The sequence below is a fragment of the Lepidochelys kempii genome, chromosome 1 (assembly GCF_965140265.1).
Source record: "Lepidochelys kempii isolate rLepKem1 chromosome 1, rLepKem1.hap2, whole genome shotgun sequence".
NCBI lineage: Eukaryota > Metazoa > Chordata > Testudines > Cheloniidae > Lepidochelys > Lepidochelys kempii.
The window spans coordinates 273,972,780-273,988,901 of NC_133256.1; the positions used below are offsets into that span (position 1 = coordinate 273,972,780).

At 42.2% G+C, this 16,122-nt stretch overlaps 1 protein-coding gene across 10 annotated transcripts in view; it reads left to right on the forward strand.

The window, feature by feature from the left end:
* MGAT4C (MGAT4 family member C) overlaps positions 1 to 16,122 on the forward strand; it is a 678,608-nt gene that overhangs the window by 555,609 nt on the left and 106,877 nt on the right. The window contains exon 1 of one of the 10 annotated variants that reach the window (XM_073331169.1): positions 3,286 to 3,375. The exons of the other annotated variants lie outside the window; for them this stretch is intronic. The gene's annotated coding sequence lies outside the window, so the exon portion shown is untranslated. Of the gene's footprint in view, positions 1 to 3,285; positions 3,376 to 16,122 lie in introns of those variants that run through there. 10 annotated transcript variants of the gene reach the window in all.

The following is a 16,122-nucleotide window of genomic DNA, read 5'->3' on the forward strand; positions in this document are numbered from 1 at the left end:
CTGTCAAGGTTCCTTCCCCACTCTGAACTCGAGGGTACAGATGTGGGGACCTGCATGAAAGACCCTCTAAGCTTATTCTTACCAGCTTAGGTTAAAAACTTCTTCAAGGCACAAACTTTGCCTTGTCCTTGAACCCTATGCTGCCACCACCAAGCGTCTTAAACAAAGAACAGGGAAAGAGCCCACTTGGAGATGTCTTCCCCCGAAAATATCCCCCCAAGCCCTACACCCGGTTTCCTGGGGAAGGCTTGATAAAAAAACTCACCAATTTGCATAGGTGAACACAGACCCAAACCCTTGGCTCTTAAGAACAATGAAAAAGCAATCAGGATCTTAAAAGAAGAATTTTAATTAAAGAAAAAGTAAAAGAATCACCTCTGTAAAATCAGGATGGTAAATACCTTACAGGGTAATCAGATTCAAAACATAGAGAAAATCTCTAGGCAAAACCTTAAGTTATAAAAAGACACAAAAACAGGAATATACATTCCATTCAGCACAGCTTATTTACCAGCCATTTAAACAAAAGGAAATCTAACGCTTTTCTAGCTAGATTACTTACTAACAAGTTCTAATACTCCATTCCTGTTCTGTTCCCGGCAAAAGCATCACACAGACAGACAGCTGTGAAAGTGTCTTGTCTCCTAATTGGTCATTTTGGTCAGGTGCCAGCGAGGTTATCTTAGCTTCTTAACCCTTTACAGGTGAAGGGGTTTCGCCTCTGGCCGGGAGGGATTTTATAGTTCTGTACACAGAAAGGTGGTTACCCTTCCCTTTATATTTATGACAACCTCAATGCTAGAAGTAAGCCAAAGCATTTTTAATGTTGTGGATAATTTCCAGTGAGCTCTAGATTTATAGGTACAAAGTATCTTCGGCTAGCATTTTTATAAAAAAATCTACTATAAAATATTTTAGAGTAGATATTTGTGTTTGATATGTTATTTTATATATCATTTTTCAATATGATGAGTGATATACATCTATATGCCCTGCCAGACACTTTGCACTGAAAAATGTAATGTGATTTAAAGACAGTTGGTTCAGAATAAGCCTTATGGGAGGTACAAAATGCCAAATACACATATTCTCCTCAAAAAGTGAGAGTGCAGTGGTTTTGCAGCATCTCTCATTTTGCCATAGCAACATGATTTATTTGACCCATTTCAGGAAACCTATATTAATTTGTACCTGGAATTTGGTTCCAAAAAGAGGGTAATTAAAAAAAAAAGCTATAAGAACATGCTTGAAACTTGGTTCCAAATAGAGTCCAGCAACAAGAGTGAGGCACACAATTTGGTTTCATAAAGAAAATGTCTTGTTTTCATATTTCTTCAGTAACAAAAGTAAGTATAAATCCAAGAGATGATCTTAGAAGGTGCATTTCACTGTAGAGGCTTCTGCTGCAAAGCCAATATGATCTTAAACTAATCTAATCATGAACATCACTTTTTGAAACAAAGAAGGAGACGACTTCTTGGCAGCAAGAAGTATTGAAATAGTTGGAACTCCCTTGAGAAAAGCTACAACAGGCCACAGAGCACTGACATCCTTTCACCTCTTCACATTGTTTGGTTAATGTGCAGTTGTTCATACTTGCTACAGGCTAAAAATACAGTTGAAGAGAAGAGTTGTGGGTGTGTATGGAGCAAGATTGTCCTCTCCCAAAAGCTCACTGGGAGTAGTGTGAGGGGAAGTAATCTTAAAATCTACATAAGTGGGAACTTGCAAGGATCTTTGCTATCTTCTCAATGAGGGAACCTAAGTATTTTTAGGGAGAACTGGAAATTTGGTTCCAGCTTTGGGATATATTGTGCTTTTTGTATTACCCAGCCAGGAGAGGAAATAAGGTACCCAGCCCCAATCCCCCTTGCTTACCCTACCCAGATTTTGGGTCCTAGGTCTGGTGCACAGTGTGGCTCTGCTTTCCCTGAGGGAGAAAGAGTGAGCAAGAGCCTTATCATCTTCCCACCTCCCCACCACTCTGTGGACAGAATAGCTTGCCTGACATGATTGTGGAAGCAATCTGCGCTTTGCAGTAGTTTACTTCCATCCTGGAGCAAGAGGGAAACGGGAGAAATTTTAACTCTCTGAGCCACAATTCCTTCCTGGGGCAGTCAACTGTACACTGTCTATTATGCAAAGCTGAATATTAAAGCACACTCTAGCCCTTAGTGATGGTCATTTGCTCCTCTCTACACTGCACCTTGCAGAAGATGACTGCATCACAACTAGGGTGATTCAGAGTTTGTCTGGGCTTACCCAGGAAGGGCAGCTCTGCTTTGTGGTGAGGAGGAAGGAGGTCAGAAACTGCTGTAAAAAAAAAAGGTGCTCGGTGGTCAGCTTTGCAGCATCACAGCACTGACTCAAAAGCCTGCTGATTCATGAACTAACTAGTTCATGTTTGTGCAGCACTTTGAATGTGTAAGGCCATATAGAAGTGATATGTATTATTTTTATAGAAAACTTAGGGAAAACATTCTATTAATAGACAATTCTGCTTATCTTCACCTGTTAATTATTAAGGAGACATTCACAACAACAAGATATTTGGGTTTTATTTTATTTTATTGGAGGCAGGGGAGATTTTATAAGCACTCATTTTCTCCTGCTGTTTGTAGTTTATTTGAGATTATAACTCTCCTTGAATCACACTTAGTGGTTGTGTACATGATTATGTCTATTAACAGATAATTGGGCTTCAGATTGAGAACAAGCCACAGAGAGAGTAGATAAACAGTGCTGTTTCCTTAATTTTGTGCTAGAGTGGTTTAAACATATGGGCCATGATTCTCTAAAGTTGGTGCCTAAAAGTTAAGATCCTAAAATCATATTTAGGTACACAAATGGCTGAATTTCAAAAGTGTTGTGCACCCAGCAGCTCCCAATGGGAGATAAATATGTAGAATTTATACTTCAATGTAACAGCTTAAGTTTGTGTAAGTGTGTAAAAGCCAAAAACTATGAAAGGGCCTGATATTACTGCATTACTCCATTGTTATGTTTGTGTACCTCCATTGCAATGGTGTTCCAGTCGTGATTCAGGCCCATACTTCAGGTGAGAATATAGAATGTAACTGTACATGTTCAAATGTTCTATTTCAATTTGATAAGGTGTGTATAATTTACCACAGAATAATTTACTTTCAGGAAATATGCCTAAAATTGTAACTGAAAGATCAAGAATTCAGTCCCAGTCCAAGCAGGAAATTGCCTTCCATTTTGAAAATTCTGAATTCCATGGTTGTATCTCTGTCCTCAGAAATTCACATGACTAAAGTTGGAGTTTGCTGGTTCAATGGAAGAAGCCCTAAGCCCAGCCCAGAAATAGGGAGAACAAGTGAGCCAAACTCTTTCAAACCCCAATATGACAAGGTTAGTTCAAGTTTTTTTAAAGGCTCAAGACAGCTCTTGCTTTATTTGAAAAGTGTTCACCTAGTCTTTATATAATAAATTTGCATGTAAAGTTTACAGAGGGATGCAACCTGATCCAGATAAACTGGATACATGAATATTCAGAGGCCCAGAGGCTAGCAATCATGATGATTGTTGCTGATGGCAACACCTACCCTACCTTTCTTTTTTCCGGGTCCTTACTGTGGTCAACATTCGTAAACTCAGCATTTACTAATAATTACCAAACAGTAGTATCTGAGTTCTGACCATTTTCCATACACTTAAAAATAAAACAAAAACATCAGTCTGTGGTTTGTATTTCTACATGTTGATTTCTAAATGGCAACAACTGTGCACATATCACTCATACTTATCTAGCTAGTCCATCTAAGATTTTATACTATGGTATCTGGTAATACTATTCAGATGACACTAAAATTACTTAAGTGCATATTAAATGAACAATTATACCCAGATGGTTTGATTAAATTCACTCTGACATTCACAGAAAGTAGACTTAAGTGGCCCTTTTGCAAGAGGGGGCCATACGTGACTAGTTGTGTCAAGAACTTGGGTGGCAATTGATAAAATATCCTTCCTAAGTCCCATTTTCAAAAGGAATTTAAGATTCCTAAGAACCTGTCATAAATATAAAGGGAGGGGTAAACACCTTTAAATTTCCCTCCAGAGGAAAAACCCTTTCACCTGTAAAGGGTTAAGAAGCTAAGATAACGTCGCTGGCACCTGACCAAAATGACCAATGAGGAACAAGATACTTTCAAAGCTGGAGGGGGGGAAACAAAGGGATTTCTCTGTCTGTGTGTTGCTTTTGCCGGAACAAGAGCAGAAATGCAGTTCAGAACTCCTATGTAAAGAGTTAATAAGCAATCTAGCTAGATATGCGTTAGATTCTGTTTTGTTTAAATGGCTGATAAAATAAGTTGTGCTGAATAGAATGTATATTCCTGTTTTTGTGTCTTTTTGTAACTTAAGGTTTAGCCTAAAGGGATTCTTTATGTTTTGAATCTAATTACCCTGTAAGGTATTTACCATCCTGATTCTATGGAGGTGATCCTTTTACTTTTTCTTCAATTAAAATTCTTCTTTTAAGAACCTGATTGCTTTTTCATTGTTCTTAAGATCCAAGGGTTTGGGTCTGTGTCCACCTATGCAAATTGGTGAGGATTTTTATCAAGCCTTCCCCAGGAAAGGGGGTGTAGGACTTGGGGGGATTTTGGGGGGAAAGATGTTTCCAAGTGGGCTCTTTCCCTATTATTTTTGTTAGACGCTTGGTGGTGGCAGCAATAAGGTCCAGGGACAAAAGGTAAAATAGTTTGTACCTTGGGGAAGTTTTAACCTAAGCTGGTAAAAATAAGCTTAGGGTTTTTTTCATGAAGGTCCCCACATCTGTACCGTAGAGTGGGGAAGGAACCTTGACAGAGCCTAATTCTCATTGAAAGTCCATGGAATTTAGGAGCCTAAGTGCCTGTTACTTTTGAAAATAGAACATAAACTCATAAATCATTTAGGTCCAGATTTTCAATGCTAAATAGGCACCTAAAGATGCAGACAGGCACCCATTGGGATTTTCAAAAGTTGCCTATCCTACTCAGACACTTTTCAAAATCACATTAAGTGCTTATCTGCATCATTAGGAGCCTAAATACTTCCTTAAAACTGGCCCCGAGGCACTTTTCAAAATCTTAGCCAATGACCTAGCTCAATGGTATCATCTCAGAAAACTCCTAAAAAGCCACTGGCAGATTATAAAATTGTTCCCATCTAGCAGAAGAACTGAAGGCAGATGCCATCATCACAGATGCTTCCCTTCACGTTGCCCTACAGTAAAAGGCACCACGTGGTGCAGGGAAATATAAATTCACATCCCTTCTGCAGGTTGGGTGAATCAAGCTGAGTGTGCATTATGTTGGGCTAAAGATTGTTATATCAATGCAGCTGTTAAAATAAAATGAAAAACTTACTTTGCATCTGACTGAAGGACAAGGTATCCAGTTGGTTCATTATAGTGTTTTTCTAAAACATTATTCATTGATTTTTCTCTGCAACCACAGTTTGTCTTCTTTTTTATTCAGTAGATCAAGACTTCAATATCTGCCCACTGGAGCTCAACTTTATGTCAAGGAAATTAATCTCTGGGTAGATGAATTGTAAGCAAATTTGATAGTGGGAAGACGGTTGTTGATGAGGCAGTTTATAAGCTCCGAAAGCAACTGTTATCTTTGCTATACAATAAAAGGGTGTCTTTCATGGAAGCCTAAAAACAAGCATTGTTCTCCCCCCTCACCAATTATTTCTCAGTAGTTCACTGGTTATTATAGTTGCAAAATATGTCAGGAAAAAAGGAGCATTGGGGAAGTTTAGCTTTTATCATCAAGGTTAGTGGACTGTAGGCAGATATTTTATAACTTAAAAAGTAACCTTTATGGCATTTATTCTTTTGTGAATTGGAAATCTCATATGAATGCCACTATTATTCATCAAATGTGTTAAAAGCATAAGGTAGAAGCACAACTTGTAAATGAGTTGTGGTTGAATAAAATAAAGAAAGAAAAAACTAAAATTGCTAAAATTATTTTAAACAAGCAGATGATGTTTTTTTGTACATCTATGGTTGGAATAGAAAGTCTGGAATAAAGTCTGGTAAGTAGTACTATGGTCTATAACAGTAGTATTTTTTTTTCTCCTAATAAAAGATTGCAATTATTATAATGGCACCTAGGTCACTTTACATTAAAAACGGAAGTGATTGAATATTGCAAAGGAGCATTCGTGAACGCACATTTGAATCCTGAGCAACTGTTAGATCTTTCAATGTTCATGCCCCTAATTAGCAGATTTTCCAATGGAAAATGCAGTTTTCCTCAAAATTTTGCCAAAAAAAATTCAATTTTCCTTTGGGAAAATCAAAATGAAATTTCATGTCAGGGTATTTTGACTTGTCAGACTATTTCATTTTTTAACTGACTTGAAATGTTTTTTAATTGGTTTTATAAAACATTGAACTGTATTTCCCTTGTTGTGCATCATCTTAGGAAAGTTAGGGTTAGGATTCCTATTCTCTCTTATGGGCTGGAGGACCACCTCTCTCATAATAAATTGTGGATGTTCCTTTCTGTAGTGCATCATTGATATCACGTGATGTGACCCTAGACCCTCTTGATTCGAACTAACAGAGGCCTTGGGGCATATATAGGTATAAAGATCCCATAGGTTCACCAAAATATTGTTATGTAAAGTTTCTAATGAAAGCCTGTGTTACACTGGTCATCATAATAATTGATTATGGGGAAAATATATGAGGAATTATTTGTATATATTTAAAATGTTCTCTAGGTCTGTAGTTAAAAGCAAGTAACTCAAAAGTAGTGTGTTTTGAGACAAACTTCTCCAGACATGATGGTGGGAGACACTTAATCTTCATGGTAGACTAATGGGTATTGTGTGTCACACAATAGGATTCTATTAGCCTTATAAGTCAGATGCTAATGAAAAGCTGGTGGCGACTTCAGAAGGAAACTAACAGGAAGAAGTAAACAGCAGGGACGGGGGACGCTATCTTTTGGTGAACATCATAGGTCAATTCAGGTACATGTGGGGAAGCAGAAAGAAACCCTGACATTCGTTCACTCTGTGAGGACAGGCTGACAGTGGGTTTGAGACAAATTGGTTGAAAATGCTGGGGAAAGAACTTGAAGTAAGCTATTTTGTAGGAGGTATGGGAATGCCTTGTTTGTTTAGTCCAGGGATTGGCAACCTTTGGCCTGCGGCATGCCAAGATAAGCCCCCTGGCAGGCCCGGCCAGTTTGTTTACCTGCTGCATCCACAGGTTCGGCCGATCGTGGCTCCCACTGTCCGCGGTTCGCTGCTCAAGGTCAATTGGGGCTGCGGGGGCTGCAGATCCCTGGTGTCTCTAGAAAGCGTGTTATGTTGTTTTATGTCTAATCATTTGTTCTCATCTTGCATGGTGGTTTTTATTTCAATATTCTTTTTTATAATAATTTTTTAATTATTTTATTTATTTTGATTTTAAAAAATAAAAATTTCTTTTGTTTGATAATTGAACTCAACTGCTGTGCATAATAATAGAAGTGGTGGGTTAAGGAAAAACTGGTAAACTGTTGTACACTGTTTCTTTGGGATCTGGGATTTCTGTGGGTGTCCAGGGATCAAGGACTGGATACCTCAGGATGACATTTTGAAGGGACTCAGGTGCTGAGCTGTATCTGTTGTCAATCTGCAAGACAAAGGCAGAGCTGGTATAGCCCAGAGGACAGTGCTTGTGTGGCTGACAGGTTGGCTGTGTTAGGGACCTAACACCCAGATAGTACAGGCAAGACTCCCTTTTGCTGGAGGTAATTGGTAACAAGGTGACTGTCAGTCCTGGGTGCCTCAAGAAGCATTGAGGTGTATTATGGGAGACATAGTACATCTAGGGGGGCTGGCTGATAGGGGAGAAAAGAGGTATCAGACTTTAGAACTAGAACTCCGCAAAGGCAGTGTGCCCATATTGGAAAATATTGAAAGGAATTGAAATGAAGCATTTCAGATTTGGTAAATAAACTGAAACAAAACATTTTGATGGCAGAGTCTACAAGAGTATGTTTACCTGCAAAACTGGACCTGAAGACTCGGCAGGCAGATGTTTGCCAACAGAAGAAAACAGGAGGAGAGCTGGGCATGAATATTTTTGGTGGTGATGCTCTCTGGGCTTTACAAAAACCCTTTTAAAATTGTGAGGTGAGCAAAAACACCTTACAACAATGGGTATAAAGGCATTTTAAAAAATCGGGACATACTGTTTAAGAAGTGGTGTATCTGAACACTGAGTGTTTTGGAAAAGTAGTGAATTTAAAAATAAATCACGTTGCCAGTGAGGTTGTCTTACAGTCAAACAAAAACTTTACTGTTTAGGGTGCAGTGATATGGTTTTCCATTTTAAATGTAACTGATTTCCTTAAAGTTAACTCATGTAGGTTTAATTCATGAATTGGACTACTAAGTTTTGTAATACGAAAACAAAATGCTGAAACGTTTAAAAAAGTAGCTACTACATATTCCCTGCAAATAACTACTTTCCAGTCAATAGGAATTTTAAACCACAGTTGATATTCTGGAGCAATACTATGCAATCTGTGCTCCTGATGTTATGTATTCACATCATACATAGGAGCTCTAGAAAACTCGTTACTATATATGCTGCAAATATATATTAAAAATCAGATTACATTGAGGACCACATTTTTAAAGGGGGCACTACCTATGCTCCAATTTTGCACTTGCAGTCAATATTGCTGTTGTAGTCAATATAGCACAGTGCTGTGGCTACAAATAATTCCAGCCCAAGTACATGCATGTAGAAGATAGCTACTTAATTTACAGGTTCAGTCAGATGGTTAGGAATCTAAATACTATTATTTGCATCTACCATTATTTGTATCCAGAAAACTGTGGGCCCAAAACTTAGTGGGCTTCAAAAAAAATTGGTCATGAATGTCTACATTTTATTGGCCCAGTTATATAATATTGGTGAAAGGAAAATGGAGACTTAGTGTAATGTGACAGTGGAACTTTTCTTTTTATTCTTATCAGCTGAAATTATATCAAATGAAAAGTGGTGCTTATGGTTCAAACAGATAGCCACACCTGCATTAGATCAATTAGAACTGAACTTTACTTAAGTCTCTAAACATTTTGAATGGAAACATTTTCTACTAATAATGCCATTAATTACTTGACAGCTGATTTGTCCAGTGTGGTACTTCTTAATTACTTAGAGGCCATAAGTGGTCTATGTCCATAATGATGGGGGGAAATCCAATTATCTGACCACATGTATTCAAATGCTGGAGTTAAGCCACAGATGGAAAATTCACATTCTTCTCTTTCCTCACATGAAGAATTTGGGCACTAATGAAAGGTGCCTTAATCTGTGCTCAGTATGAAGCTAAACACTCCCATCCCAATAGTGATAGAAAATCCTGGCTCTCACACAGCTGCCATCTTGGCCATCACACTGGGGTTGAATTAGGGATCTTTAGAGCTAGCAGCAAGAGTGTCTACAGCTTGAGAGACAGACTCAGAAGCTTGGGGATGTAACAGACTCACATCCTTTGTCATTTAAGAACAGAAATGGAAGCATAAAATGCACTGACCAGTGGATTATACTTGGTACGGGCAGAAATTAGGCCTGCCACATACATATAGGCCCTAAAGCCTGATTGGCTGGATAGTCAGAAGAAGGCTAAAAAAAAAAAAAATCCAGCTGCCCCTATGAACCTGAGGCAGGGGTAAAATATTCTTTCCTGGCTCAAATTGGCAGTCAGGCATAGCTCAAAGTAGGGATCCCCAATACGGTGCCTGCGGGTGCAATGGCACCCGGCGGGGCAGTTGTGTATGCCCACAGGACACTGTGCTGCCGAAATGCCGCCGCCGAGCATAGCCACCTGAGAACCGCCCATCGAAATGCAGCCGAGAAGTGTTGCCGATGGGGTGTTTGGCGCCCGTCACAGTCTGTTGGGAATAGGAATGTACTATTCCCACAGAAAGGTTGGGGACCATTGGCTCAAAGTATCCCTGGAGGCCCAGAACAACCTTATTGACCTTAAATATACCAACAGGGACCAATTGGCAATCGAATAAAGTATTGGTGGAAGACCTCAGCTGCTGGGACTGAAATACTATTCCTGACCCAGCACAAACGTATACTTCTCCAGCCTTGGGGATGGGATCTATGGGGTTCACCCCATGGCTGATGGGTTTGCTGGGTAATCAGTCCACTGAGGGAAGAAGGGCTTGGTGAAGAGCTAAGAGTCAATTTACTGCCTGTGGAGGTCCTTTCCCACTTCTTTCACAAAACTCCTAACTCTGCAGTGTAAGACAATTCAGCATTTAAACTGAAACTTCATCCTTATCACATACCCATGTTCCCATGCCACTGGCTAAACAAGTTCTGCTCTCCACAGGGTCTGAAGCTGACTAGGAGCTGATTCAGCCTCCAACACTTCTTGACCTGCCTCAGGGGTATTCTAAGTTGTACCCAGCTGTGATGGCCCCAAAGGGGCCATTTCAGCAACTCAGGTGCACCAGAATGCACCTGAGGCAGGTCAAGAAGTGTTGGAGGCTGAATCAGCTCCTTTATTTGTGGATAAATTGGAGAGAGTCCAGCGAAGGGCAACAAAAATGATTAGGGGACTGGAACACATGAGTTATGAGGAGAGGCTGAGGGAGCTGGGATTGTTTAGCCTGCAGAAGAGAAGAATGAGGGGGGATTTGATAGCTGCTTTCAACTACCTGAAAGGGGGTTCCAAAGAGGATGGCTCTAGACTGTTCTCAATGGTAGCAGATGACAGAACGAGGAGTAATGGTCTCAAGTTGCAGTGGGGGAGGTTTAGATTGGATATTAGGAAAAACTTTTTCACTAAGAGGGTGGTGAAACACTGGAATGCGTTACCTAGGGAGGTGGTAGAATCTCCTTCCTTAGAGGTTTTTAAGGTCAGGCTTGACAAAGCCCTGGCTGGGATGATTTAACTGGGAATTGGTCCTGCTTTGAGCAGGGGGTTGGACTAGATGACCTTCTGGGGTCCCTTCCAACCCTGAGATTCTATGATTCTATGATTCTATGAATGCAGCAGAGTACTCTGACCATGCTCCTGTGCCACAGAATCCAATGTGTGTGGGTTTTTTTTCTGGGAAGGAGGGTATAGAGGTGGCTTCTGGAGGATTCTCCTAGTGAAGGGGGCTCTATAACTATTCGCTCAAGTGGCAGAAAGCAGACTTATGAGCGCCAAGGATCTGATCAGGAAGGAGCTACTGCATATCACATGTGCTGAAGTGAATTAAAGAGCAAATTCAGCTTTTAGTGACATGTCATGCTTCTATTGATGCCAGTGGCAGTCCTGCCACTGACGTCAATAAGTGCAGACTAGAACTAGTCATACAATGTGAAATTCCATTTTGTGGTCTTGTTGGTCAGAGCTTTAATTTTACCTTTTATAGTTTAAACCAGGTTTTAGTGATTAAAATAATTATCAATATATTTTGCTGTTAGAATTATGTCTTATCCAGAAGCATGTATTTCCACTCTCATATTTTACCAGTGAGTATTATATTTATTATCTGCTTTATTAATTTTCTATTTCCATGTTATCCTCCAAAAGGCATTGTGATGGGCACATTTTAAATGAAGAAAAAATAAGTGAGAATTCTAGTGAAATTAGCTATAGGCAATGACAAGTTTCTGTGAAATAAATGCATCAGCAATGCAAATGAGTTATACTGATCTTCGTGTGTGATGTGGTAAAACAATTTTATGGAAGCTGGCCGCAAAATAATTTAAAATTAAGGAATTAAGAAAACAACACTTTTTTTTCTGAATCTGAGTGGGATTTTGTTTAGCCTTCCATATTTTTTTTAAACTACAAACTGTTGCTTCAGTTGCACACATTTATATGTTACTATAAGTAATAATGTATGCATTTGTATAATGATTAGTAGTAGCTGTATTTGCAATTCTTCTAAAACTCCCGAAAGCATGCTAGACACTTTACTTTATAAATGTAAAAACAAGAATCCTACCTAAGGAATTTAGAGTCTAAAGTCCTGATTCTACAATGTACAGTGCGTGGGCAGACTACCTCATGTGCTATACATTGCAGGATAGAGTCATAAGGGCTAGATTCTGATATGGAAATGTAGTCTCCAAGCAGAAGGGTAAGTGACAGTAAGATGCTCTCTTCTTCTCTTCTTAGCGTATGTCTACACTACGAAATTAGGTTGAATTTATAGAAGTTGTTTTTTTAGAAATCGGTTTTATATATTCGAGTGTGTGTCCCCACAGAAAATGCTCTAAGTGCATTAAGTGCATTAACTCGGCGGAGTGCTTCCACAGTACCGAGGCTAGAGTCGACTTCCGGAGTGTTGCACTGTGGGTATCTATCCCACAGTTCCCGCAGTCTCCGCTGCCCATTGGAATTCTGGGTTGAGATCCCAATGCCTGATGGGGCTAAAACATTGTCGCGGGTGGTTCTGGGTACATATCGTCAGGCCCCCATTCCCTCCCTCCCTCCGTGAAAGCAAGGGCAGACAATCGTTTCGCGCCTTTTTTCCTGAGTTACCTGTGCAGACGCCATACCACAGCAAGCATGGAGCCTGCTCAGCTCACTGTCACCGTATGTCTCCTGGGTGCTGGCAGACATGGTACTGCATTGCTACACAGTAGCAGCAACCCATTGCCTTGTGGCAGCAGATGGTGCAATAGGACTGGTAGCCATCATTGTCATGTCCGAGGTGCTCCTGGCCATGTCGGCCAGGAGCGCCTGGGCAGACATGGGCGCAGGGACTAAATTTGGAGTGACTTGATCAAGTCATTCTCTTTAGTCCTGCAGTCAGTCCTATTGAACCATCTTATGCTGAGCAGGCAGGCAATATGGATTGCTAGCAGTCATATTGTACCATCTTCTGCCAGGCAGGCAAGAGATGTGGATGGCTTGCAGTCCTTCTGCACCGTCTGCTGCCAGCCAAAGATGTAAAAGATAGATGGCGTGTATGAAAACAAGAAATAGACCAGATTTGTTTTGTACTCATTTGCTTCCCTCCACCCCCTCCCCCCTCCCCGTCTAGGGGACTCATTCCTCTAGGTCACACTGCAGTCGCTCACAGAGAAGGTGCAGCGAGGTAAATCTAGCCATGTATCAATCAGAGGCCAGACTAACCTCCTTGTTCCAATAAGAACAATAACTTATGTGCACCATTTCTTATTGGAACCCTCTGAGAAGTCCTGCCTGAAATACTCCTTGATGTAAAGCCACCCCCTTTGTTGATTTTAGCTCCCTGAAGCCAACCCTGTAAGCCGTGTCGTCAGTCGCCCCTCCCTCCGTCAGAGCAATGGCAGACAATCGTTTTGCGCCTTTTTTCTGTGCAGACGCCATACCAAGGCAAGCCTGGAGGCCGCTCAGCTCACTTTGGCAGTTAGGAGCACATTAAACACCACACGCATTATCCAGCAGTATATGCAGCACCAGAACCTGGCAAAATGATACCGGGCGAGGAGGCGACGTCAGCGCGGTCACGTGAGTGATCAGGACATGGACACAGATTTCTCTGAAAGCATGGGCCCTGGCAATGCATGCATCATGGTGCTAATGGGGCAGGTTCATGCTGTGGAACTCTGATTCTGGGCTCAGGAAACAAGCACAGACTGGTGGGACCGCATAGTGTTTTAGGTCTGGGACGATTCCCAGTGGCTGCGAAACTTTCGCATGCGTAAGGGCACTTTCATGGAACTTTGTGACTTGCTTTCCCCTGCCCTGAAGCACATGAATACCAAGATGAGAGCAGCCCTCACAGTTGAGAAGTGAGTGGCGATAGCCCTGTGGAAGCTTGTAATGCCAGACGGCTACCGGTCAGTTGGGAATCAATTTGGAGTAAATCTACTGTGGGGGCTGCTGTGATGCAAGTAGCCCACGCAATCAAAGATCTGCTGATATCAAGGGTAGTGACCCTGGGAAATGTGCAGGTCATAGTTGATGGCTTTGCTGCAATGGGATTCCCTAACTGTGGTGGGGCCAAAGACGGAACCCATATCCCTATCTTGGCACCAGAGCACCAAGCCTGCGAGTACATAAACCGCAAGGGGTACTTTTCAATAGTGCTGCAAGCTCTGGTGGATCTCAAGGGACGTTTCACCAACATCAAAGTGGGAAGGCCGGGAAAGGTACATGACTCTCGCATCTTCAGGAACTCTGGTCTGTTTCAAAAGCTGCAGGAAGGGACTTTATTCCCAGACCAGAAAATAACTGTTGGGGATGTTGAAATGCCTATAGTTATCCTTGGGGACCCAGCCTACCCCTTAATGCCATGGCTCATGAAGCCGTACGCAGGCAGCTTGGACAGTAGTCAGGAGCTGTTCAACTACAGGCTGAGCAAGTGCAGAATGGTGGATGTGCATTTGGACGTTTAAAGGCGCGCTGGCGCAGTTTACTGACTCGCTTAGACCTCAGCGAAACCAATATTCCCACTGTTATTACTGCTTGCTGTGTGCTCCACAATATCTGTGAGAGTAAGGGGGAGACGTTTATGGCGGGGTGGTAGGTTGAGGCAAATCGCCTGGCTGCTGGTTATGCGCAGCCAGACACCAGGGCGGTTAGAAGAGCACAGGAGGGCACGGTATGCATCAGAGAAGCTTTGAAAACCAGTTTCATGACTGGCCAGGCTACGGTGTGAAAGTTCTGTTTGTTTCTCCTTGATGAAACCCCCCGCCCCTTGGTTCACTCTACTTCCCTGTAAGCTAACCACCCTCCCCTCCTCCCTTCAATCACCGCTTGCAGAGGCAATAAAGTCATTGTTGCTTCACATTCATGCATTCTTTATTCATTCATCACACAAATAGGGGGATGACTACCAAGGTAGCCCAGGAGGGGTGGTGGAGGAGGGAAGGAAAATGCCAAACAGCACTTTAAAAGTTTACAACTTTAAAATTTATTGAATGCCAGCCTTCTTTTTTTTTGGGCAATCCTCTGTGGCGGAGTGGCTGGTTGGCCGGTGGCCCCCGCACCGCGTTCTTGGGCGTCTGGGTGTGGAGGCTATGGAACTTGGGGAGGAGGGCAGTTGGTTACACAGGGGCTGTAGTGGCAGTCTGTGCTCCAGCTGCCTTTGCTGCAGCTCAACCATACATTGGAGCATACTGGTTTGATCCTCCAGCTGCCTCAGCATTGAATCCTGCCTCCTCTCATCACGCTACTGCCACATTTGAGCTTCAGCCCTGTCTTCAGCCCACCACTTACTCTCTTCAGCCCACCACCTCTCCTCCCGGTCATTTTGTGCTTTCCTGCACTCTGACATTATTTGCCTCCACGCATTCGTCTGTGCTCTGTTAGTGTGGGAGGCTGCCCTCCCCAGAAACCTTTTGCAAAGGCTTTGGGAGTACATCCAGGAGAGCCGTGAATGCCAGGGCAAATTAATCCTTTCACATGCTTGCTTTTAAACCATGTATAGTATTTTAAAAGGTACACTCACCAGAGGTCCCTTCTCTGCCTGCCGGGTCCAGGAGGCAGCCTTGGGTGGGTTCGGGGGATACTGGCTCCAGGTCCAGGGTGAGAAACAGTTCCTGGCTGTCGGGAAAACTGGTTTCGCTGCTTGCTTGCTGTGAGCTATCTACAACCTCATCATCATCATCTTCTTCTTCATCCCCAAAACCTGCTTCCGTGTTGCCTCCATCTCCATTGAAGGAGTCAAACAACATGGCTGGGGTAGTGGTGGCTGAACCCCCTAAAATGGCATGCAGCTCATCATAGAAGCGGCATGTTTTGGGCTCACACCTGGAGCGGTCATTCGCCTCTCTGGTTTTCTGGTAGGCTTGCCTCAGCTCCTTAAGTTTCACACGGCACTGCTTCGGGTCCCTGTTATGGCCTCTGTCCTTCATGCCCAGGGAGATTTTGACAAAGGTTTTGGCATTTCGAAAACTGGAATGGAGTTCTGATAGCATGGATTCCTCTCCCCATACAGCAATCAGATCCCGTACCTCCCGTTCAGTCCATGCTGGAGCTCTTTTGCGATTCTGGGACCCCATCATGGTCACCTCTGCTGATGAGCTCTGCATGGTCACCTGCAGCTTGCCACACTGGCCAAACAGGAAATGAGATTCAAAAGTTCGCAGTTCTTTTCCTGTCTACCTGGCCAGTGCATCTGAGTTGAAAGTGCTGTCCAGAG